The 26,714-nt window shown below is 42.1% G+C and overlaps 1 protein-coding gene and 1 long non-coding RNA gene across 8 annotated transcripts in view; both read right to left on the bottom strand.

The window, feature by feature from the left end:
* DLG2 (discs large MAGUK scaffold protein 2) overlaps positions 1–26,714 on the bottom strand; it is a 1,465,131-nt gene that overhangs the window by 1,023,700 nt on the left and 414,717 nt on the right. The gene's annotated exons all lie outside the window — the stretch shown is intronic.
* Positions 24,947–26,714, bottom strand: part of LOC123372513 — a 46,706-nt gene continuing 44,938 nt past the window's right edge. The window contains exons 3-4 of the long non-coding RNA XR_006580327.1: positions 26,580–26,626; positions 24,947–24,997 (exon numbers count right to left, since the gene is read on the bottom strand). This is a non-coding gene — a long non-coding RNA (uncharacterized LOC123372513). The remainder of the gene's footprint in view (positions 24,998–26,579; positions 26,627–26,714) is intronic.

Here is a 26,714-nt window from a genome sequence, read left to right as displayed (position 1 = left end):
CAGGCAGAGCGCCCCCCGCGGCATGCCGCCCCAAGCACGCGCTTGGTGTGCTGGGGTCTGGAGCCGGGCCTGCATATAATGTAAAGAGAACACCTTTCTTTAGACACAAAATGCATCAGCTTTAGGAGATACACATTGATGTTAAGTTACTGTTTGAAATGGGGAAAAATTAGTGATGGTTTGAAAACCTTTCCAGATTTGAGTGTCATTTTTCCCAAGCCTCCAAGTGAATGTTGACCAGAATAATAAATGGCTCTGGTTTGGGTCACTCCCCATTTTTGTTGCTTTTACATACCTGCCCAGCTAATCTCCAAGGATAAAACAATGAACAACAACTTCATTTAAACAGCAAAGGAGGAGGACAGGTAAAGCCTGAGAGCCAAAAAAAAATGCACAGAGTAACATTTAGAACTGTACAAAACTAGATTTTATTTTCACCTTGCAGAACCACAGGTGTTGTTTGTAGCTTACACAGGCTGTCAAAGAAATGAATGCATCAAGTGCAGGTAAATAATAAACTCTTATGATTGGGTTTCTACTGTGTGCACAGACTTATTTAAAAAAAAAAGTGGACCTATGCTACACCCCCAATCCTGACTCATGGTAGGGGAAGACTAGCCTACATCCTTTCTAAAGGTGTAGCGGCAGCCAGGCTGGAGTCACACCAACATAAAACTGGAATAATGTATTGGTGAATCAGGCCCACAGTATGAAGCATAAATAATCAAACCACTAAGCTTCAGTTTTGCTGATCAAGTTTTACTTGGTTTTGGTATGTCTAGCCCAAAGACAGTGCTCACAAAAGCCAGAAACAGCTGCAAAATAAACTAAAAACATTTGTAAACCAGATTAACGGATGTCTTAGAAGAAAGGAAGGATGATTTAGGAAGAAGAATGATCTTGTAGTTAAGGCACTGGAACTGATCCACATCATCCTCCAGTCAGTAGGAGTCTTTCCATTGACTTCAGTGGTCTTTGAATCAGGCCCTTAGGATCTGGGCTCTAGTCCCTTCTCTGCCACAGACTTCCTGAATTACCTTGAGCAAGTTGTTTCACCCCGTGTACTAGACTGTTGGTAACATTCCTGTACTGTCCTCCAGAAGGATAGGCTGTGTCCCAATAGATTGTTCTGTACTCTAATTGCTACACCACATATGCAGTTTATGTTCAAAATCTCTTGCTTTTGCTAATCTACCCAGCTCTGCTCTGCAGTTAAGCATATAAGGCAGTGTCTATTGCTAAGGACTGCACACAGCAATATTGTTTTAACAGCTAGTAGAAATTATGCAGTAATTAATTTAAATAGGTTACTTGAGTGAAGACTTTTGCAAGGCAATAATCTTTATCCACAGGAGCAGTTCCATTGCCTTCAGTGTAACTAAGCACATGAGTAAAAGATTTCATGGAAAAGGACCGTAGGATCAGGCTCCATTTTTTCCAGTGAGAGAAAAATATTCTTTTCAAATCATATGAACAGGAGACAGGAGATAACGTATCACAAGTGTTACTTATGTAACAGTGTAACTGCAAAGTTGGAATTTTTATGTCCTGAATTCTGCAGACTTCTGAAAGCTTTGAAAAGCTTCATGCTGTCTTATAAAATCATGCTAAAACCTTCTCTCAGGTTTTTCCTGGTGATATCAACATTCTCTTGAATCAAAATTAAATTAAGTGCTTAGTGGGAGCTAACATCCCTGAAATCAATTTCAGAAGTCAATTTAGTGTACATGGTATCTCAAACAACCATAGCAATGTTATTATTAATGTAAGCAAATCTACTACTGCTTTGTTTTTCTAGTTTCACAACCCACAAGACCTACTGTGATGGGGTGGATAGCCCCGGTCCCATGGATGAAGAAGGGGCCAGAGAGGCCCTTGTGTTAGACTCCTCCAGCTCTGTCAACCATGCATGATAGGGAGGGTGCCTTTAAAAGGGAGGAAACTGCAGTCAGCCAGGGGGGGATGGAGAGCAGGATTGCTCAGAGCAGCTGACTGTAGGAGTGACTTCTGAAGCTGTGCAGGGAACTCCTAGGCAGGAGACCTTCATGCTGACCCAGAGGAGAGTACAGCTCATTCCCAGCATAAGCTGTCTGAGCCTGTTTCAAGAGACCCAGCCACAGAGAGATTTCCCCAAGCTCCTTACACTGGGACTGAATCATTGGCAGCACTGTAAACTTGCCACCCCCTGCTTTGCTGGGACCACAGGGAGGGAGTATCCTTGAATATGTGGAGTTTTGTGACTTTCATTTTGATCCCCCAATTGGAGTGACTTAAGGAGGCCCACAAAGGACAGTCCTCCCCACGTTCTCCCCCCGCCAACAGTAGGGAAATGGGGCCTGTGTTGTGATCACCCAGAGTAGATAACTTGGCATGATCACGTTCTCCCACATGCTGAGGAAGGAACCACAAGGACTCTTACACCTACCTTATGTGAGCAAAGCCTGCATTTCAATTCCCCCAACAGTTGAGGATCTCTGTAAGGAGGATTGATTCAAACTGCCCAATTTGGTAAAGCCAAAAGAATAAACCTTGTGTCCCTTTGTTCTTGCTTGCTAACCCGGCAAAATAAGTCTGATCTTTCCCAAAATACAAACAACTTTGGTAAATGCTGCTAGGAAGGTGACGTCTGTCATCTCTGTGGCATCAGTTGGGTGCAAACACTTCGATCTTGCAAGGAAAATTGAATTTGGCAAAAGTCTAGAATTTTCTCCAGGATCCACCTTTGGGCATTGAATAGCTGTGTGCCAACATCAGGGACAGCAAACAGGATGTTGTATCCTGCGGGACATCCCGTTTGGAAACTCGTCCCACTATGTGGATAGATGAATCAGCAGATTTAAATACTGAGTGTGACTGTTCCCTTTTAGAACCTCCACAACCTCCCTTCGGCATAAAGGCGGTGGACTCTCCTATGTGGACTATGACATCAAATCTGCTGATTCATCTATCCACACAGTGAAAAGAGTTTCCAAATGGGATGTCCCACGGGATACAAAATCCCGTTTGTTGTCCCTCATGCTGGCACACAGTTATTCAATGAGCAAAGGGGCACATTTTAAAAGGCACATATGGAAGAAGGTAACTGCCTAACTCTCATTTACTTTGGTAATGAAAGTAAATGGGAGTTTGGCATCTACCTGACATCTGTGACTTTTTAAATCTTTCCCAAAGTTTTTAAATGGTAGATCTGCCCATGTTCCAAATTGTTGGGCTGGGTGGAGGGGGCAGCATTCACCCACTAACACAATACATTTCCTTGTCAAAACTGAGGAAGAATGCAATCTTCTAGCTCAATCATAGAAGTCAACCACAAGCATACTACCAAGAAAAGGTGTGAAATGAGAACTCAAGGCTACCATAATGAATACACAATTTGGTTAAGGAAATTTAACCCCTCAAAGTGGACTTTTAGCGAATACAGCCGCACTTCTCCATTATGTCTGAGGCTGTGTTTGGATGTGGTGAAAAACAGTGGGCGCAGGGGGCCAATGGCAGCTCCCTAGGCCTTGGCAACCCAGTCCCAGGGGCCCACTCTGATATCTGCTACTTGTATAAAGTACAGTAACTCCTCACTTAAAGTTGTCCCGGTTAACGTTGTTTCGTTGTTACGTTGCTGATCAATTAGGGAACATGCTCCTTTAAAGTTATACAATGCTCCCTTCTAACATCATTTAGCAGCTGCCTGCTTTGTCCACTGCTTGCAGGAAGAGCAGCCCATTGCAGATAGCTAGTGGGGGCTTGGAACCAGGGTGGACCGGCAGCCCCCCTATCAGCTACCCCTCCCCTAAGCTCCCTGAGCTGCAGCCGCCCAGCAGGCTATCAATTGCAGGCTATCAACTGCCAGCAGTTCAGCTGTCCCTCCCCCCACTAGCATGTGCTGCTCCTGCCCTCTGCCTTGGAGCTGTTCCCAGGAGCCTCCTGCTTGCTGTGCAGGGGGAGAGGGGGGGATAATGTCAGGGTGTCCCCCTCCCCCTGCTCCTGCACCCCGCTTACCCTTTCTCCATATAGAGCAGGGAGGGGACATGGACAGAGAGAGACATAGAGAGCTTGGGGCAGCAGCTGCTGTCTCAACTTCCTGATCCACTTAAAAAGACAATGCACTTAAGAGTGGGTCAGCTTACTTAAAGGGGCGGTGTGCATCTCTCTCCCACACACAAGGTGTGTGTCTTTCTCTGTCTGCTATGCTGTCTCCCCTCCCTCGTGTTTGTGCTGCCTCGTGTGAGAGGCTACATTAACAACAACGTGTTAACCCTTGAGGGCTCAGCCAAGTGCTAGTTCATCATTTAGCAGCAAGGCGTTCCCTGGGAAATATCCCTCCCTCTTCCACCCTCTAACTTCACCATCTCAACCAAGCGTCACAATCATCATAGCTGTGAACAGTATTAAATTGTTTGTTTAAAACATATACTGTGTGTATATCTATAAAATATAGTTTTTGTCTGCTGAAAAAAAATTCCCTGGAACCTAACCCCGCCCCCCCATTTACATTAATTCTTATGGGGAAATTGGATTTGCTTAACATGGTTTTGCTTAAAGTCGCATTTTTCAGGAACCAAACTACAACATTAAGCAAGTTACTATAACTTGCACATGTGGTGGCAACAGCACTCAATTTAGGCCCATCCATCTCTCTGCACATGGCCAACCCTGAATGCGGGAAATATTTGCCAATTGGGATAGAGGTTTTGGAGGTCAAAGCAGGACAGTTCTACAAAATCTGGGGCTGTGGGGAGGTATGTGGTGAACCAAAGAATATGGCTTTTTATGTTCCTCAATTCCTTTATGAAATACAAATGGGGGAACCTCTATTCTACCCCCCCCATTAAAAAACATAAGCAAATATTCTGCCAACGCTGCAGCATAGCTTTGTGCTACTAAGGTCTTACAGAAGTATTGTGGAGGGATTCTAAATTTGCTTTGTAGCTGCAGAAATGAATAGAAATTATTCATGGAGTATAAGTCTGCAATTATCTCAATTCCTTTTTTCTCTGCATGACCTTACAAACCTAGCATTTTCAGACAGGAGTAATGAATTGTTGTTAAATACTACTTGGACTATATACAGAGCGTTTAAATGCTTTTCCTCTGCATTTTCATCAGTTGCAAAAAACCCTTTCTTTAAAAAATGATCAACAGGAGCAGAGATAATTTTGAAAGGACATGCAAAGAATTAATGGATTTATATTTAAATATGAATTTACAGTTGTGCCCTGCCTGGTAGCTTTCAGAAGTAATGGCTACTTCATTGGCTAGAAATGGCTAGTTCAGTCAGTGATAAAATTGAGATATTTGAAGAGGGGAAACTGAGAGTCTCATATTTTTCTTCCCCTTGTAGCAAGCTTTCCAAGGGGAGGTTTCTGGATCTTCCCAAGTACCAGCTTTTGGCAGACCTTTCAGGGGTTGAGTTTAAGAGTGTTTTACACTACCCTTCCAGCCCGCTGGTTGTCTGTTTGCAAATGCAACTAAACGTCCCAGCCCCTGGGAACTAATCTTCCCACTCTGTTTTCTCTTAACATGAAATTCAAGCTCCATGGCTTCTCCTTCAAGACTCTGTGCCACTTTCTCTTGCTAACTTCTCTGCTCTCAAGTCCTCTCACCTGGCCTCTCACTCACTTTCCTTCTAACTGCATCCATTCTTCTAACTCCATCCTCTGCTTCCTTCCACTCCCTGATTCATGCCTTCTTTCATATTTAAAGTAGCCCGCTCCCACTGTGCCAGCTATCTCCTTCCACCTCAGAATTGTGCCTTAATCTCTGTGTTGATCTCATCTCAAAATATACAGTCCTTCTCATACCTCTATCTAATCTGCGTAAGATTTGAATATAATGATCATTGCCAAAGTCTAAGCACTTACATTCACCTTCCATGAATCGTATTTGTCTGGATTATATGGGAAGATCTTTGAGTCAGGGACCTTGGATGAAATCCCGTTTCCTTGAAGTCAATGGCAAAACTCCTATTGATTTCAATGGGGAGAGGATTTCACACCTTATCTTTTTCGTGTTTTTGATACAGGCTGTTAGAGAGAGGTTGTCTCTCATCTTTATACCAAGTTAGGTGCAAAGGCTTTCTATGTCATGTTGTACACACACAGCTCTATAATGAATCAGCAATGATACATACAACTGTACAAGCAAGTTTGGGGTAAATATACTGCTTTTTCACTAATGTAAAATAGTGCAAAAATTCTTTGTGGAAAATTGAATATTAAGTGACAAAGGCAAAACGTTGGCTTTACACCCTTATCTGGGAGGTAGGGGCATAGAGGAGGGAAGGGGCCAGAAAAATGTTTCTCAGCTCCATAGTGGGGATTTTTTCACACTACTAAACCTAGAGGGAATATCTTTCTAAAGACAAGAAGAATTCAGTTTCCATAGTAACTCAGTGAAAGGGCTCCCTTACAGTCCAAATTTAGCAGAAGTGTGTGTGCTGGTTTATTCAGCAGACTATCATTCACTTGAGGCTACAGTGTAACCACTAAATTCATTATATCTAGGATGGCAGGTTGAACTGGAACTGGGATTGACAAGATGGCCCGCTAAAAATGTGTAAAGCTAAAAATAACAACATGGCCTTGAAAACCAGTGAAAAATCGCAAGTGAAAAGAGGAGATAAAATAAAGTCCTTATATTGACTTGAAATATCACATTATGCTATAAAACTGTGAAGTATTTACTATGGATTATTTTCATCCAAGTACGTACCGTTCATTTACTTAACCTCCCTTCTTTGATACAGATATCACCTATCAACCTCATTGCAGAGACCACCACCATTCTCTGCCAGCTTTCATTCACATACAGCCTACCTGTCTACTCCAGGATATTATATTGTGCTTTCCTGGGAGGATATATATGACAGAACAGGATGGACAGTAATTGTCTATTGTTTAAATTTAGGGTAAAAAAATATGATCTAGCCAATAAATTTACTGTACATAAAGAAAATTGAAGAGTATATTACAGTTCTGAAATATGTCAGATGTATCATTTATAATTGTAATTACTTAGCTGTGAGAGGCGCAGTGAAGTTCAGGCAGCATCAGAAAGAAGAAGAAACGGAAGTCGTCCTAATGAAGAGGTTGATTAGAGTGAGAGGTAGCACTAAGTGCTGCTGAGGATTTTCATTTTAAGATTACTTAGAGTAAATGACCTCAAATTAATGCTCTCAAAATTTCTATTCCAAATGACCAAGCACAGCTTGAAGTTGGTTGTGACCAAAATAGCTTTGACACACTTTGCCAGGCCAGTGTCGACGAGCTGAGTCCCGCCGCGTCCTCAACAGAACACGGAGAGTGAAGCCTCGATCACATGATGGTATTTTCAGGACCAACTCAGTTGTGGTAGCAGGATTGGTGTAGGCAAAACTGTCACCACTTTAATCACCATGTCATGTGCTTGAAAAACCAGCAACACATTGCAATATCCAAGTGTGAGGTACTTCAACTATCTTTGCATACATAAAGGAGCAAATTTTTCATAACAGGCAACCTCTATTTTGGGGGCACAATTCACATTTTTTATCAGCAAATCAGTTGCAGATTCAAATCTGGCTACTTTTACTTGTAAATACCTGGCTGTAGGTATAATTTTCTGTGCACACCACCCAGCTGCTGGCACACTGTGTCTCCATTCCAATGCCAATCACTGTGGAGCATGGGACATCAGCAGGACTGAACCCAGGACCTTCAGCACCAAACACTTTACACACTAGCTAATGGAGTAACTCCATTATTTTTATTAGCAAGCAGCAACTTGCTGGATCCAGAAAGAAGAGCTAGACAATCACACACACTAAAACAGTGTATTTATTACCTATGCAGCCGCAGATGTACTGCTGGCTCAAAAGAAGAACAGAGAGAAAAAGGAACAGTATTATGTGTGCATATATGCCCAAGAACCAAAATAACCCACTAATAATGGTAGGTTGAATTTAGGGCTGACCTGACATCAACAATTCAATGGCTTTGTGGCTGAAATAAGAGAAAAGTAAACAGGTTTTACATGATAATCACCATTCAAACCATTACTAAAAATGCTTGTTCAATGAAATGACAGCTAAATAAATTAAAGCTTCTGTTAACACTTTAACCCTACTCAAAGAGACAAATTAAGATAGTTAAATGTCTGTCTCCTGGGGTATTGACATTGCTGAAGGCACTAGAGAGAACTAATCAGCTAATTGTAATTTACATATATTAATAATGTTATTAAATATTAAGAAGGACAATGTTTGGGTGAGATTTAACAGGGGGTGTGCAGGGGAGAGACTCGAGCTAGCTAGCTACTACCCTCCAGGAACTTTCTAATCATAAATATGCTGTAACATAAAATGTTAAGTGAAGTCCTGCTAAGCAGTCTCATTGACTGTAGAAGTGCTGGTATAATGCAAGGTCCAGAAAGTAACAAGAAGGACATATCTTGCCACCTACTGAGAACTTTTGTTAATTGTTAATAAAAACTCAAACCATATTCAAAGCCCTGTCTGGTTAGTTACATATGTAGCAAGCACTAAGGACCCAAAAACGAGTTTCCCAAAGTGTTAAATAAACGCTATTAAGGGCACACACTCTATTTCTACTTTACTTTGCACGGCCAGCTGGACCGGTGATGTGATAACATATAACTGACCTGATGACATTAGACATCTGTCTACACAGTTACTTTAAGGATACCCCAGTATCATTACCAATGATGTCTTGTGTGAAAAGAGCAGTGTGAAGTTTTCTTCATCCCTCTCCAATTGTGGAAAACCTGAGGACTTTTAACAGCTCCAAGGCCAGAGAATTTTGACTGCTTAGAAACTTTACTATCTGATCAGAATCATTGACTGGCATGCATAGTTGGAGACATGGGGCAAGGGTCAGCCATCAGCATGTTAAGTGCCATCAGCTCATTCCCCAGCCTGTACACCATGACCCACTAAAGGCTGGGTGTGTGGATTAAAGGGATATGTCATGCCCTGCAGTTTTCTGGCAGGTAAAATGGTCATCAACAGCAGCCAGCAAGGGGTGGTCGCATACAATGCTCCTGTTGAAAGGATCAGTGATATCCACTCCACGGTGCTTTCCCCTGGTTTGCTCTGTGTTCTCCAGACCTTGTACCAACATCTGTGATCTGCCACAATGCACCAGCCAGGGCAGGACTGTACCTTTCTACATAAGCAGCCAACTAAGAAATAATTGGAAAAGTCGGTATTTTCCATGTTGCTTTTATTTATATAGTAAAAACAAGTCAGCCATTTAAAAAGCCAAACTAAAGACAATTTGGGGTACATTTTCCCCTCCTCCCCATTATTTACCTGTGCTTCCAGGGGAGTCAGGTTAGTCTGTGTCTTATTTAACTTGGCCACGTAAATGGCTACCATGGCGCATTAGATATCCTACCATTTTTCGAGCTGACCTTTACTTTTACTAACTTGGCTGCTGCTGTAGCTATGAAAGAGCAACTCATGCATCATGGCAATCTTTTGTAAAATGTGATAATGAGAAGCTGTTCTGCCTTTTCTCATCTATAGTCTGTGTTTTTGTTTCCTCACTCTTTATTACCAAGGGCATGTGCATTAGCTGGAAACAGGAGGCCAGATTTTCAGTCACCCAGACACAATTGCACACAAATGTGCATGCACTTAATTTATATATGTGTATATCCATTAGGTGCGTACACATCAGCCATTCACACATGCACCCAGTCACTTAGGCACCTAACTGTAAAGTGCACTGAGATCCTAAATGGCCGTATGCATGTACAAATGACTGATATACGCACGCACGTTGGATACTTGCACACATATGTTAGGCATATGCTAATGTATATGAGCAACTGTGTGTACCTAATCTTGCCCAACATCCTTTTTTTTTTATTAGTTCATCTTCTACTCCTATCTACCCTTCATTTGAAGTTCAAATGCTCTTTTGTGATATCACAATTGCTTGTGGTAGAAATGACAGTCATCAAAATCAAAGGGGGGAGTAATCCCAGCTGTGGAATAAAGTAACAAGATGACACACATTTTGAAGGGACAAAGATTCTGTTTCGATGCAAATAACCAATTTGATAAAGAAATCCATGATTGATCAAGGTTGGATCCTCTGCGCAACAAGGATATCGGTCCTTCTCTGCAAGGGCTTTCCATTTGATTTGTGCGGTAAAAGTTAAATCATCCTACAAAGCCCAACATCTTGCTGCTGCTGCTGCCGCTGCCAGCCTCCCTACGAAGGATGGAGAAAATCAACATTCCCGGCTTGGAAGCACTGATGAGAAAAAGAGCTCTCTGCAAGGTCAATGTGTGATCCCTGACTTCATGAATTAATGTGCCTAAAGTGCCTTGAGATCCTCAGATGGAAGAGTTTACAAACTATCATAGCAGCGACTGATGGTGGTTTTCTAATGCTTCTGCTTTGTTACCCTGGAGAACAGAAAAGAGCAGAAAACAAGCTGACCATCCACGGGACCTGGTAGGGGGAAAGAGCACCAGCCCTAGCAGCATCAGTATTACTCCTTGCAAAGCCAAATGTCCAAGAGGAAAAACTGAGGAAAGGGGTAACTTAGGGGAGAGGAAACTAGAGAAAGCTGAGCCTATAAATAATAATGTTTTGTTCTTCTATTGTGACTTCCATTCAAAGAACTCATAGCATTGCTGCATCATGATCTAAAAATATTATTCTCAGCAACCCAGTGAGATAGGCAGGTATCATTCTCCATTTAGCAGATGGGCAAATTAAAGCAGAGAGTGTCTAGGTGACTTGCTTAAGGTCACACAGGAAATTGGTGGCAGCATCAGAAACCTCCAGCTCTTATCATTCCCAGTCTTGTACTTTAACCCCATGAGTGGAATTGGTCCTAACGAGGCTGGCATGGGACTTCACTGTAGGGGCAGGTCAGAGGTGATCCAGAGGTGATCCAGGGGAGGCTGGCATGGGACTTCACTGTAGGGGCAGGTCAGAGGTGATCCAGAGGTGATCCAGGGGAGGCTGGCTTGGGACTTCACTGTAGGGGCAGGTCAGAGGTGATCCAGAGGTGATCCAGGGGAGGCTGGCATGGGACTTCACTGTAGGGCAGGTCAGAGGTGATCTGCATCTCTTCCGATCCTGTGCTTCATGTAACTGACAAGGAGGGGCTGTGGATGCTGATCCAAACCCTAGGCTACAAAAGGAGGCACTGGGGGGGAGGGAAGGAGGAGGCGGTGTGTGGTAGACCCACAGGCTTGTCCTGGGTTCGGTGCAGGAAGTGAATTTTACCTCCTCATACTCCCTGTGCTCCACCCACACAGAGCCAAATGTGCAGGTTTCATGCATGTGAAATGATTTTCACCCTGCAAGCACAAAGGAGGGAATGGTGGGAGAGTACTCCAGTGGCTGTGTACACTGAGAATGAGGCCAGTGCCCCATTTATACTCAGGAACCAACGAGCGTACAAAGGCCAGCTCTGAAACAAAGACCTAGAAAGGTGGTGTAAGGACACCCCAGGCAACCACTCATTCCAGACACTCTGCTGCCCTAGCTGCTGCACACAGCTCTGCTGCAAAAGCCACAATAGAGTATCCTTAGAATGAGCCAATGATGGCATAAGATAAGCAAAGCTGTTTTTAAATAACATGGCTTTCTATGAGCTGCTCTATACACGTTGTTGATCAGATAATTATTTTGTTTAGGATTGTAATTAATGAGGGAGTATTCGTCCACAGCATACAGAGAACACAGCTATTAATAGAGTTTTTGAACGAGACTATCACAACAATCGAATCAGATTTATAATGTGCAGGTCCATGATCTGCTCTGTTATACTTATGCAATTCCAGGGAAATCAGTGGGGTTTGCACTAATATAATGGAAAGATTAATTTAGCTCACAGTTTTTTAATACCAAAGTCAGTAATTTCATCCACTAGGCTACACAGATTCTTTATTATAGCAAAATCAAGAACTTTCATGTAAATTGGCTAGAGTGTGTGCCAAGCCTTCTCCATGAAACATATTCACACTGGCAAAATAATTACACATTTTCTAGCAGAACTACAGAGCTCAAAGTGTGCTCCTTAGTTCACACAAGGTCTAAACACATGCAAAATTTTAGGAGTCAGGTTGTTTTTTGTTTTTTTTTTACTCAGTTTTGTTTGTTCATTAAAAAAATTATCACACACACAGAGTAGCCAGTATCTTCCTAGCCATTCACTGACATTAACCAATCGACACTCCTGAGAGGTAAGGAGGTATAACTCTCCATTTTAAGGAGGTGTAAAACAGAGACAGAGAGCTTAAGTGACTTGCCCAAGGCAAAAGTCCAATGATAAAGCAGAGACTCAAGAGTTTCTAGTTCCCTGTCCTGGGCTGCTCAGGCTATCCACCATGCACCCCCTTGCATAATTATGGTATAGGAAAAGAAAAAGAATGTTCTTAGCTTTTCATTACATCTTTTTTTTGTATAAATTCCACTCCTGCTTACAAATTATGTCTTTACATGATGGAAGACTGTACACGTCTCTTCAAAGTACATGAAAAATAAAGTTCCAATATTTAGTATTACCATGGTGATTCTCTGGATTTTTCACCATGTTAGATTCTGCATCAGATCCTGTAGAACCCATGGTCATTAATCCTTACTTAAGTGTCACTACTTTGTAGTCTTAGATCCTACAGTGATGAGGGCCATACATTGCAGAAAGTGCATCTTTCAGTATGCGTGAAGAATCTAAGTTTCTACTTATTGTCCAGAAGGTTTTTTTTTTTTGGCCCCTTTTGAAGTAGCTGCTCTCTTAGTACTATTGGAAGCTAAGACGTACTTGCTGCCCCTAAGGGACTTTTCAAGAGGCTTAATTAGATAGTTGTTGTTGGAAAGAGCTTGGGCCTGTGTGACATTACCCAGGGTACAATCTGAACTGATGCACAGCTATGTCCCCTCAGTTCTCCAACCTGGGATGCCTTTTACACCAGGCTTTGCCATGAGAGCAACCATCCTGGTCTGCTCACATGTAGCCTCCAGCATGTAAATCACTGGCAGCTATAATGTATGAGTGCTATAGCCAGCCACTCATGAACAGGGCCGGCTCTACAGTTTTCGCCGCCCGAAGCAGCGCGCCGAATTGCTGCAGTGGCAGCGGGGGCAGTCCGTGTGCCCTAAGGCGGCAGGCGCATTTCTGCCGCGGCGGCAATTCGGCGGCAGCTTCTATGTTTAGCTGAAGCCACCGCGGACAGCTAAACATAGAAGCTGCCGCCGAATTGCCACCACCGTGGAAACGCGCCTGCCGCCCTAAAGGCGTACGGACTGCCTCCGCTGCCACTGCGGCAATTCGGTGCGCTACTTGGGGTGGCAAAAACACAGTGACTGTCACCCCTTTCAGATTGCCGCCCCAAGCGCCAGCTTGGAATGCTGGTGCCTGGAGCTGGCCCTGCTCATGAATTACACTGCAGGGGAACACCAGCAAATTTCCAGTCTCACACTTTCTCCTGGAAATATGCGTCTTGTACTTCCCAGTACCCTCCTGGACAATAAAAGCTCATATATAGTCCGTCATTTCATTAATAGCAAATGATATGCACAAATCTTGTTATCGCCAAAGGAATTTCCCAAACACTTCCATCAAAACACACTGGTTTAGATAAAACAATAAAACAAATTTATGAACTACAGAAAGATAGATTTTAAGTGATTATAAGCAAGAAGGCATAAAAGTCAGAATTGGTTATAAAGAAGTAAAAAAGTAAACTGCAACTAATGCCTAATTTAACAAGCTAAGTGAATTCAAAGCAAAGGTCTCTCTCACCACAAAGTTCCAACAGTCTTAGGCTATGTCTACACTAAGGACCTTACAGCTGTACAGCTGTCCCACTACAGCTGTGCCGCTGTAAGGTCTCCCGTGCAGCCACTCTTTGCAAGCAGGAGAGAGTTCTCCTGCCGGCATAATTAAACCACCCACAACGAGTGGCATTAGCTGTGTTGGTAGGACAGCCTCTCCTACTGCCACAGCGCTGTCCACACCAGCGCTTTTGTCAGTGAAACTTCACACCTCTGACCGACAAAAGTTTTACAGACAAAAGTGCTAGTGTAGACAAAGCCTTACTGGCTGAATCTTTCAGTCAAGATCCCTCCCCAGTCCAATCGCTGCTTTCTTTGTTCTTCAAGTGCTGTTGATGCTCTGGATAGAGAGAAAGGGAATGAAGGTTTGGGGCATTTCTCTTGTGCAAGAATCATCTCCAGCTGAGGTTCAGGAGACAAAGTCTGTGTGGGCAGGAACCTTAAGCTGCTTCTTTGTCAAAATATAGATTTTTTGCCCACACCCTGTCTCCTGCCAAAGACTGGCCGATCAATCAGGTGATGGTACATTTGATCTCATTGACACCTGACTGAGGCACTGGCTAGTCTTTTGTCTCTGTGGAACTGGTTTGTGACTTCCCTCCAGAACATGTCTCAGGAATATTACACAGTGGAATCTTATAACTTTACATACAATGTTGCCACACATATTTTACGAAGACAATAATTATCAGCAAATCACAAGTTTTCAAATGATACCTCACAAGGCATACTTTTGTACAAATTTCACCATAATCCTCTAAAAGGGGTGAACATAGGGATACAGAGTGTTGCAGTCTGATCAAGCCTACTGAAGTTGATAGAATGACTCCCATTGACTTCCATGGGCTTTGGATCAGATCTTTAGCGGCCAACATTTAGAAGAGGAATGATTCAGTTTCCTTTCATGAACTGCTGAACAGAACAGAAAAAGCCATGGCTAAGAGCTAAGAACAAGAAATAGTGGCTTCTCTTTTTACTTCTGTATTTCTAAATGACTCCAATATATATGAAACCAGAGTCCATATCTATTTTTACATGTAATGAAGAAACAGTTACTTATTGTAACAGTGGTTCTTCGAGATGTGATGCAAATGTGCATTCCACACTCTTGGAACCCAAGGGTGATCTCCAACCCGACAAGGGCCTCAGTACTGAAGCAGGCCACACGACCTGTTTGGGCAGGTGCTGCTTCAGGCAACAGTCTGGAGCCACGTAAGCCCATTTCAAGAAATGGGCTTACGTGGCTCCAGGCAGATTGCACAACGGTCTTTAATATAGGTCTTGACATGATAGAGAAAGCATTGTGTGTGGGGATACCTCCCCCACATAAAAGAAAATGTTTAAACCCCGGTGAGGGCATCACCTAGGAAAACTAAACCAATACAACTAACACTAATCTAACTAACACTAAGGGTACTACTAACTATATACAACAAGAGAAAACTACACGAGCTGAAAGGTTGTGGGATTAATACCACACAGAACTCCAACTCCAGACACAGGGGGTAAGAAGGAACTGAGGGAAGGTCAGGGCAGCGCTGCCTCATATAGCTAGGGGAGAGACTATGGGCACAGCCATGGGACACAAGCACCACCCCTCTAGGGGTACTGCTAGGCAAATTTCTCCAGCTTTGGTGTGCTGGTTGAGGACACACTATGTGGAATATATGGCTGCATCTACTTGAAGAAGGTACCATAATTAGGTACATATTTGCTTCCTTATTCCTTTAGTTGGTACAGGGTGTCATTTTTTTTTACAATGAATTTGATTACCTCCAGATTGTAAATCAGGCTGGATGACATTATTCTTGTAAAATTTGCTTACTTATACAGAAGTAGAAACTAACTAACTCAACAAGTATACATAGAACAGTAAAGTCTTACTCAAAAGTGACTTAAGGTGGCAAAATCAGGTCCTCAAACTGCAGCTGCACAGTAAACTTTGATAGGTTGGTCAATAAAGAAAAATAAAAGCTAATAATTCACCCCAAATAATTGACAATCAAAATATTTTAGTAGTGCAAGAGGATCAGACATCATGAAGACAGATTTTTCAACTGTTTTTGTAACTTAGATACTTTCAAAGCAAAAATCATTCTAAAACAGGGGTCGGCAATCTTTCAGAAGTGGTGTGCCGAGTCTTCATTTATTCACTCTAATTTAAGGTTTCGCGTGCCAGTAATACATTTTAATGTTTTTAGAAGGTCTCTTTCTCTAAGTCTATAATATATAACTAAACTATTGTTGTATGTAAGGTAAATAAGGTTTTAAAAATGTTTATGAAGCTTCTTTTAAAATGAAATTAAATGCAGAGCCCCTCGGACCGGTGGCCAGGACCCGGGCAGTGTGAGTGCCACTGAAAATCAGCTTGTGTGCCACCTTTGCACACATGCCATAGGTTGCCTACCCCTGTTCTAAAATAAGAAATGAGTAATTGTAAGTGTTAATCATGAAAGTAACATATTTGTCTCAGCCCACACCAGCACTAATGTTCTGAGATTTGAAAACAAAGAAAAATTGCCCTTTGTACAAATTCAGTCAAAACGCTGCTAAAGGGTCCAGTGGATAATTTTATTAGGCAGTTTTAGCCTAGACCAAAAATATTATACTACTGACTCCTTTGGGAAGCCTAAAGGAGAAAACATGACTGCAGAGTGCACTTTGCAGCACATTCTACCACCTGATTTCGCAAAACTAACAACTGCCTAAAAGCAGATTTAAATTCTTTTGTGTTTCCTGCTTTTGATACCCATCTCTGATTTTGTGTTTCCTTATTTTCAATTCACATTGTTTTACCAAAGCTGAGTTCTGTGTATCATTTGCAGGTGCGTACACTTATCCTTTATTCATCTAAGTAAGGAATAATATGGTGTCAGAATGGCTTCTTCACACGGTGTCAGAAGAACATCCTGCAAAAAGGAAGAAAAGAAAGGCAGAAAGATGGGCTCTAACTCTTCCATGTGTGTGCAGGGAGGAAGGCACATGAGAAATTCCTCCTGTGCAGTCCTAGGGGGGAGCCATGGTTAAAAGACCCCCCAAACACACACTTTGCAGCAGAGCTTGCATGCTCCTTCTGCATTCTGGGGATATGCTACACCCTACCCGCAACATGAGCCTGTTCCTTAAGAGGTGCCCCTGATCCTAGAGATTTTACAAAGCTTGGAGAATAAATACATTGGACTAATTCAGCTCCAAGATAGTTACAGATGAATGGTGAGTTTGAAAGATTGATACTAACTTTTAAAACAATGATGCACAAGGCAGTGGGGGTAGGCATCACTCCTCAGTTTGCTCCATTGGATTTTAATTCTCCTGTGATATGTTCTGCTGCACAACTGTTAATGAAAAGTCACAATGCCTGTCAGTGATCACAAAGACTTTGACTATTCCATACCTGTGACTGAGTGCACCCTGTATAAACACCCTACACACTATTGTACTAATCTTTGTACAAAATATGCTTTTGAAAACGAATAACTCACTGGTCAATAATATCACGGTGAAACGTATGTAGCAATATTATATGTAAAGTTATGAACATAAGATGAAAATAGGACTGAAATGTGGTTACAAAACAGGTCTGGGGAGTGGATAAACCTGTTTCTCAAAGACAAAGGACAAGCTGACCCCTCTAATCAGGTGTCAAAGTTGATGGGCAATCACCTGTCCAGTGACCATTGTTTGGCAAATAAGTGGGGCAGAAACAAACCAATCTACATTTTACCAAACAACAGTATGGAACTTCTTTCAACACGAGACTCCATGACCCCAACATCACAGCCTGAATGAACTTTATCTAGAGGTAACCCTCAGGAAAATTAATTTCAAAGGGTGACTGGACTATAAAAGTGAGGGGCAAAACCACTCAAAGTATCTCTCCCTATCTATCTCTCTTTCACCTAAGAAGACAAATGAAGCAGCCATTTGACTTTGGGAGAGAGCCTGACCTGAAATTTGGTCAGCCCTGTTGCTGAGAGCATTGGTAAGAATTTTTTCTTGAACCAAGTCTAGTTTGTTAAGGTTTAGCACTAGGATGTGTTTTAATTTTCTCTTGTAAACATTTCTGACTAATGCCTGTACTGACTTAACATCTCTCTCTTTCTAGTTAATAAACTTGTTTTATTGTTTAATCAAAACTAATCCAGTATTGTGTTTACACTGAACTGTGTAGATTGACCCTTTACAGTGAAGAATGCATGTTTTCTTGGGAAAAATCTAGGACTGGGAGTGTATTGGGGGTCACCTTGCAAGTAGTAATCAAGGCTAGTGGAAGTCAGAGTGTAACTGATGTGTGGCTGGCAGACTGTAGCTATATGCAGACACTCAGGGTGTTTTCTGGATGCTGGAAGGCTGTTTGTGAGCGACTCAGGTGGGAGTTACTGCAGCAAAGCATTCTGAGGCACCCAAGGCTTCCGGTCGGGTTGTGCAGAATGGAGAGGGTGGAGAAGGCATAAGGAACCGGGCAGGTGGTGACACAACCCCTCTCTGCTCTGGTTCGCACCCCAGAATATGACAATGCCAATAAAAAAAAACAGTGGCAAGACTGTGTGAGAGCAAAAGACTGTGAGGATAGAAATAGCATAAGGGTGGCTACCTGATACCATGACCAGGGTAGAACCAGAACTCTTGTTTTACCAAGCTATGCAGTGTATAGGGATCAGATATCTGGGATTACTAGTCATTGCACCTACGCTTGTAACCACTTCAATAAGGGTCAAAGGGAAGAGTGTTTGTCTTCCAGGCAAGTTAAAGTATGTCCAGTGGTAAAGACAAGATTCCAACAGGGTTTAGAAACCTCTAACCCTGTAACATGACTTCAAAATAAACCAGAAAGGATGCAATTGTCTCAAGCAAAGTGGAGATTGTTCAGGCAGATTGCTCAAGCATGTGGACAATGAGACTAATGTAAAGTCTATAGAAGGTATATCACCTGTTTTTTTGTTTTTTAAATGTTTGTATGGAAATACAAAAAGTTTCAAGGGGAAATGTAACATATTGCAATAGACTTTTTTAAGAGGCAGGAAATGTTAGATCTGTCATCTGGAGGACCACTTTATAGTTCTTGGGTGCTGACAACTTTCTGTTCCTCTTTTGCATTGTCATGAGCCACTAAGGGTACTACGTCTACCTTGCAATTCAACACCCACAGCTGGTCCATGTCAGCTGACACAGGCTGAGAGGCTTGGGCTGTGGGGTGCTATAAAACTGCAGAGTAGATGTCCAGTTCAGGCTGGAGCCCAGGCTCTGGGACCCTCCTCCTGTCCCCTTGTTATGCAGTGGTGCAAGTAGAAATCATTTCTTGCCGGTACACTGCACTCATGGGAGGGACATAAAGGGGGGGTTCATGAACTTGCCATGTGACTCCTCCCTGCCCTGCCTCCAGCCTGGGGCCCCCATGCTCTCCCCGTTCCCTCCCCATGATCCACATCCATCTCATGTTACCTGGAGGGGGCCTCTGTCCTCCTCCTGCTACGCCAGAGATTCTGCTGTACAGACCCCAGGCAGGAGGACTCAGGAGATGCAGCTGCGTGGAAGGGCTGGGGGTGGGCTCCTCCTCTGTCTTTCTGGTACACTGTACCAGCTATAAATATCTTATTGGTACAGCATACTGGACCATACCACTGTACTTGCACCAATGTGGTTATGGGTCTATCTATGGAGTGGGTGGGTGAGGTTTTGTGGTCTGCAATGTGAAGGAGGTTAGACTAGATGATCATGATGGTCTCTTCTGGCCTTAAAGTCTATGAGTCTGAGACTATGTGCTGCTTTTACACTTATAAAGAATTGCCCCACTTTTGACCATTGGCAAACAGCAATCAGAAGAATGTGTGTTATTGTTATTAGCATTGGGGTAGCACCCAGAAGCACTGGAATCAATGGTCAGCTCCTGGAGAGTAAGCTGAGTAACTTGAAGCAGAAAAGCAGGCTACGGCCCTTCATGTTCATTTTTATGTGCTATAACATCCTCTGTGTGCACGCACGCGCACACACACCCCAGAAATCATTCAGGTAAAAGAGCCAGAATGCACCAAGCAAACAAGGTGAACTTCATCTTATATTATCAGTTCTATTCAATGGCACAGCCAAAAGGAAAAGGAGATCTTGTCCTCTTTTCCAAAAGCTGAACCATATCCACAACAACAGCGTTAGGAGACTGTCTTTAAAATGTGCAATTATCTTTGAAACCAAGATGGATACCTTTGGATGGGAGGCAGAGGAGGGTGGCAGCCCACATATCTAGCAGGATAAGGCCAAAGGTGATGAACTGTCCAAGTGGTAGCAGGCTGCAGTGATTATGCCAGCAAGACCAGGAGAAGTTATAATTATGCTAGTGGCCACCCTAGCTACTCCTTTGGTGACCATGTTTTGTACATCACCCAGTAAAGCACCCTACTGACGAACGTGTGTGTGTGTGTGTGTGTGTGTGTGTGTGTGTGTGTGTGTGTGTGTGTGTGTGTAAGAGGTTTAGCTTCACCCCTATTCCACCCAGACTCAGCCCCTCAAGGACACTGACCAATACTAGAGGCATTAGTGGAACTTCCTCTTATACTCAGAGAGTGAAATTAGCTACGCTATTGGTAATCCCATGTGGGAGCACTATGGGGTGGGGAAAACATAGGGGTTCCCTATGCCTCTTCCACCCTCTCCATTCTGCACAACTAGGATGAGGAAGCCATAATTTGGCCTTCCTTATTTCTGCACCACCGGTTTCATTCCTTCCCATCCCCCTGCGCACATGATTAATTCCTGAAGTTGGAAAATAGATGCAATCTCAGTTTTTGTAAGAGACTTGAGTGACAAGTAAAGTGACTGATGAAGGTGACATTTTTCTAGAACTGCATGAGTCTTGCCTTCTGACAGCAGAGAAAAAGATTTGTTTGCCATAGTACTCATGGCATACGGTGTATTGCATCTGCCCCACATCACTGAGTATTAGGGGTTATAAATTATACAGAGACAACACCAAGCTTCTAACAGGCATCTACCTTCAATGGAGACGAGAAGATATCAATTTACCATCACACCTTCCTTTCCAGTCACCTAAGGAGTAACCTCTGCTTGACACACATTCTGAGGCAGCAGCTTGCCCACTCTCTCAGCATTATCAACACGAAAGAGGATCAGAAATTTTAAAGCACGATTAAACAGGATAAAACACTTTATTAAAGATACCAGTTTTCATGAATATTCATCAATGGTACTATTCAATATATTCATTAATGACTTGGATAATGGAGTGGAGATTATGCTTATAAAAATTGCTGACACCAAGCTTGGAGGAGTTTGAAGCACTTTGAAGGTCATAATTAGAATCCAAAATGACCTGGACAAACTGGAGAATTGGCTTGAAATCAACAAGATGAAACTCAATAAAGACAAATGCAAAGTACTACACTTAGGAATGAAAAAATCAGATACACAACTACAAAATGGGGAACAACTGGGTGCATAGTAGTAATGCTGAAAAGGATCTGGAGGTAATAATGGATGAAAAATTGAATAAGACAACGATGTGATGCAGTTGTGAAAAAGGCGAATATCATTGTGGGATGTCTTAACAAAAACATCATATGTAAGACATGGGAGGTAATTGTCCCACTCTGCTCAGCACAGGTCCCGTTCTGGGTGCCACACTTTAGGAGAGATGAGGAGAAATTGGAGACAGTCCAGAGGAGAGCAACAAAAACGATAAATGGTTTAGAAAACCTGATATATGAGGAAAAGTTTAAAAAACTGGGCATGTTTAGGCTTGAGAAAGAAGCCTGAGGGCAGATGTGATCGATCTCTTCAAATATGTTAAAGAGGACTGGGATCAATTGTTCTCCATGTCCACTGAAGGTAAGACAAGAATGGTTTAAACTGCAACATGGGAGATTCAGGTTAGATATTAGAAAAAACTTTCTAACTGTAAGGGTAGTTACATTCTGGAATAGGCTTTCCAGGGGTGTTGTGAAATCCTCATCACTGGAGATTTATTTAACAACAGGTTGCACAAATACCTGCCAGGGATGGTCTAGGTTTACTTGGTCCAGCCTCAGTGCAGGGGGCTGGACTCGACCTCTCAAGGTCCCTTCCAGCCCTAGATTTCTATGATAAATCATGGCAGCTTTATATAGTTGCACTAAAATAATCTGTTCTACAACAATTTTCCCCAAGGTGTTTTATTGAGTTTGGTATATATGCTTTCCTAATTATTATGGCCAATACAAGACAATTCCTTCTTTCCCAAATCTGTTTATATCTACCCAATGCACAAGGATATTGTTGCAGCAAGGAATCTTATTTGCCAGACATGTCGTGTGTGTGTGTGTGTGTGTGTGTGTGTGTGTGTGTGTGTGTGTGTGTGTGTGTGTGTGTGTGTGTGTGTGTGAATACTCTAGTACCCTAAGATAAAGGATATTTAGTGCTTCATGACTATTCACTACTATTTAGAGGGAGCATAAACATGGGCATGGGAATCAGGAACTCCCAAGTAAAGTTAGATGAATCATTGATTTTTCACTTCAGCCAGGAAATTGAAAAAATTCAGAAAAAATATTTGGCTTGGTTCCAAAAATGTTTGCAATTTGTCAACATCTGTATTGTTCCAATGAGCTTTTGAAAACCATGTGTATCTGTCTCCTCTAAATCAGGCACAGAGAAAACTTGAATCCACATCTCCTAGCTCCCAGGTGAGTGCCTTAATCACCAGGCTACATAATAGCTTAGGGGGTTCCAGGGGGCACAGATACCTCTCTCCAGGCTGTAGGGGTCCTGGGGGGGGGGCTTAGGGGGTTCCGGGGGGCACAGATACCTCTCTCTGGTTCATGAATATTTATGTGTTTATATAAAGTGGAACAGCTTCAACACGAGAGATTGAGAACAACCCACCCCAGAACAGCCAATAGCCTTATGGCTAGGGTACTTCTCCTGAGATAAGTAAGATAGGAGTTCAAGTCCCTGGTCTAACATAGGTATTTAAACCCGGGTTTCACACACCCCAGCAACTGCCCTAACCACTACACTGAAGGTAAGAAGGGGGCACCCAGATGAAATTTTCTGAAGCTGTCCCTGAAAAACTTTTTCCCAGTCGAAATTAATCAGGTCAAATTTGTGAATAGTGTCAGGTTGAATGAAACTGCATTTGTTGGCAAATAAATGATTCCGCTGAAAGATTTTGCCTAGCTCTACTGCTGAGTTCTATTCCTGACTCAGTCAGTTACTTGCTGTATAAGAAGATGAGCTGGAGAATTGTCTGTGGTTGGGGTTGGAGTCCATATGTGGTAGGTGGGTTTAAGAATGATCCTAGTCTAAAGACTGAGGCTGGACAAGAGCATATGGACAGAGTCAAAACTATTTTGAGGATGTGCAATGCAATGTGTGTGCATTTACTCATGTACGTTTAATAGACTGTATGGACAGTAAAGAGATCAGACTATTTCTCAGCTTTCCCTTATTTTATATTTACTTACTTGCAAATGCTTCAGAGTTTTCTTCTTTTTTTTTGGCTTGGTTTGCTTTTTTATCGTAACATTATTTTGTACACATATACAAAGCTGTTATATGATAAACTATTTAAAGTAACAGCGCTGAACTACACAGATGGGTTCGGCAGGAAAGGGTAGGATGGTTCTGAATTAGGTTATTTTAATTAGTAAGAAGAAGGAAATTATCTTCATTAATATCTGAAGTGCACAGTTGTCCAAAAATCACCCTATTTTTGTTATTGCTGAGTTTGTGCACTTCATGTTGACTAATATGATTTGGTTTCGGTATTCACGTGGCCCCAAAGAGAAATCATGTAGAGATTAAAGTGTCCGTAAAAAGAATAATGAAAGGACAAATATTATTCATATTTATGTTCCCTGCTTCCCTTTATCTTTTTACTAAAATTGCAAATTCCTGCAGTAATATGATCATGGCTCATGTCACTATATTTTGACTATGTTGTAAATATTCTTTGTACAGTTAGCGGTTGGAAATAAAACCTGTTTCAGTTTATATCTATACATTTGTAGTATCTATATTGATTGGTTTTGTGTTCACCTTTCTGAACACTAATATGCTGCATGATGTTAGTCGTCAGCACTAAACCTTGGTCGTCAGCACATAAATCCATTCATGTCAATGGATGGAAATGCAGAATTATAGACTAATTGAATGTCCTTATATTATATCACAACATTCGTTGTGTATTACACTGCATCTTCATGACCCAATGTCATTGCACATTAATGCTTCACCATGATGCAATGATTGCAAAGTAAAGTCAGGTCATCAAGTAGTGATTATTGTCCCTACCTCTCTCAGTTTCCACTTGACTCCGTTATTACCCCCATTTCTTTTTGCCCAGCGTTTTAGGCAGGAGGACAGGGTTTCCTTTCCTGGCTGAAGGGAGAGAGTGTCTCTCCCTTTGAGTCCCATTCCAGACTGCTGAGAGGAAGGGAGTTTCTAGGAGAGATGGGAAAGGATCCTGGCAGTGCTGGTAAATTCAAGGCTACCTAGGGAATGCTCAAGGAATATATCTCATTTTCAGGCATCACGGGGAGCATTTATATGATATGCACTGTACTCACTCAACCTAAAACCAGGCACAAGATAAGCTGCAATCAGATACACATACTCCAGGACAGCTGCAGGTGATACCTCAAAAAGCCCCATGTGACTCTGTAGCCAAAGGCATCACAGAAGTAGATATTTAATTTTGTATGATTTTCCCCTCTCTCCCTTTCACACACACAAATATATACACAACAAAAGTGTAAATACTTCTGAGATCCTTTGAGATGAAAGGTGCTATTTACTATGGGCAGATCTCTGTCGAAGTCAGAGAAGCTAAGGCAATGTACTCCAGCTGAGTATCTGCATTAATGGGTCACATTTTGCTTTCATTTAAACTCCTGTTACTCCACTATCTTCACTAGGATTGCAAGGGTTCACACAAGAGCAGAATTTCACCCACTAAATTCAAAATGTGGACAATTTATTATGTGCAAAACAATAAATGTCAAGAAAGCCTCACGTTCCCAATAAGTGTACACAAAATAAATGTGGCCCCTCCAGCTACATCAGCTTTTATTGATTGTATAAAACTAGTAGTTCCAGTGAGCTGACTGAGTCAAATCTGGAAGCTGATGCAGTCCTCTTACAGACATGGTTGGTTAGTCCTAAAAGCACCGTTGAATAGGGTGGGTGTCCTGCTCAAAGATTCACTACTAAGGAGTCTAAATGAGGGTAAAAATTACAAGAAAAAATTATAAGTGTAAATGAAGAGATAAGGTGCCTCTTAGCACAGAACGCACTGTAGTAGTCAGGAGGTCCATCACTAATAGAAAGCTCAGTAGCAACTTCAAAGGCCATGATTTTTAGGTCAATTATTTTAAAGCTGTTCTTTACTCATTGCTAAAGTTAAGCTTTTAAATTTTTCAGTTAAGACTGATTCAATTAATCAGTAAACGCTATAATAATAAAATTCACTGCAGAACCTGGAAAAATTATTACCAGCATGCTTATCTAATATGGAGATTGAAATAAAAAAAAGAGGATCTAACTAACTTATCAGGGGCCATAGAAGTCACTATATTCTGCACATACCAGAAGGCCATTAGCTGCCTTAACCATTCCACTACAAGTAACGATTGCCTAATTCTGCTCTGATGGGATAGTTACATCTTGTACTCTACTGAAGAAAATGTGAAACCTGAAATAATTTGTAGAAGCAGCAAAGAATCCTGTGGCACCTTATAGACTAACAGACGTTTTGCAGCATGAGCTTTCGTGGGTGAATACCCACTTCTTCGGATGCAAGTAGTGAAAATTTCCAGGGGCAGGTTTATATATGCAAGCAAGAAGCAAGCTAGAGATAACCTCGATGCCAACTCTGCCCACATATCTACACCAGCGACACCATCACAGGACCTAACCAGATCAGCCACACCATCACCGGTTCATTCACCTGCACATCCACCAATGTAATATATGCCATCATATGCCAGCAATGCCCCTTTGCTATGTACATCGGCCAAACTGGACAGTCTCTAAGGAAAAGGATAAATGGACACAAATCAGATATTAGGAATGGCAATATACAAAAACCTGTAGGAGAACACTTCAACCTCCCTGGCCACACAATAGCAGATCTTAAGGTGGCCATCCTGCAGCAAAAAAACTTCAGGACCAGACTTCAAAGAGAAACTGCTGAGCTCCAGTTCATCTGCAAATTTGACACCATCAGCTCAGGATTAAACAAAGACTGTGAATGGCTTGCCAACTACAGAACCAGTTTATCCTCCCTTGGTTTTCACACCTCAACTGCTAGAACAGGGCCTCATCCTCCCTGATTGATCTAACCTCGTTATCTCTAGCTTGCTTCTTGCTTGCTTATATATACACCTGCCCCTGGAAATTTCCACTGCTTGCATCCGAAGAAGTGGGTATTCACCCACGAAAGCTCATGCTGCAAAACGTCTGTTAGTCTATAAGGTGCCACAGGATTCTTTGCTGCTTCTACAGAACCAGACTAACACGGCTACCCCTCTGATACTGAAATAATTTGTTCAAACTGATACAATAGAGAAAAATCAGGAATCACTGATGACTACAGAATACAGATAACCAACCAGGCTCAGGTGCTATTAGCTCCTGAATAGAAAACAAGACCAAATATATATTTTGTAATGTTCAAAAGATGCCACCCCATAAAAACACAGTATGAATGGTTTGGAACAAAGAGATGACACATAGATAAGCAGTAGCAGATTAAGATGGATGAGGAAGCAACTAATTAGAGAGAGTACAAGTACTTACATTAAGAAGACATCACAATGAGACTGCACAAGAGGCACATCAGAATCCTGATCAAGAGATACAACAGGAGACAATAAGTAGGAATATGTCAATAGAGAGCAGAATTTGAGCATCACTGCAAGAGAGAGAATGCAA

This window comes from Mauremys mutica, chromosome 1, assembly GCF_020497125.1.
Source record: "Mauremys mutica isolate MM-2020 ecotype Southern chromosome 1, ASM2049712v1, whole genome shotgun sequence".
In the NCBI taxonomy this organism is placed as follows: Eukaryota; Metazoa; Chordata; order Testudines; family Geoemydidae; genus Mauremys; species Mauremys mutica.
This window is presented reverse-complemented; position numbering and strand designations above follow the sequence as displayed.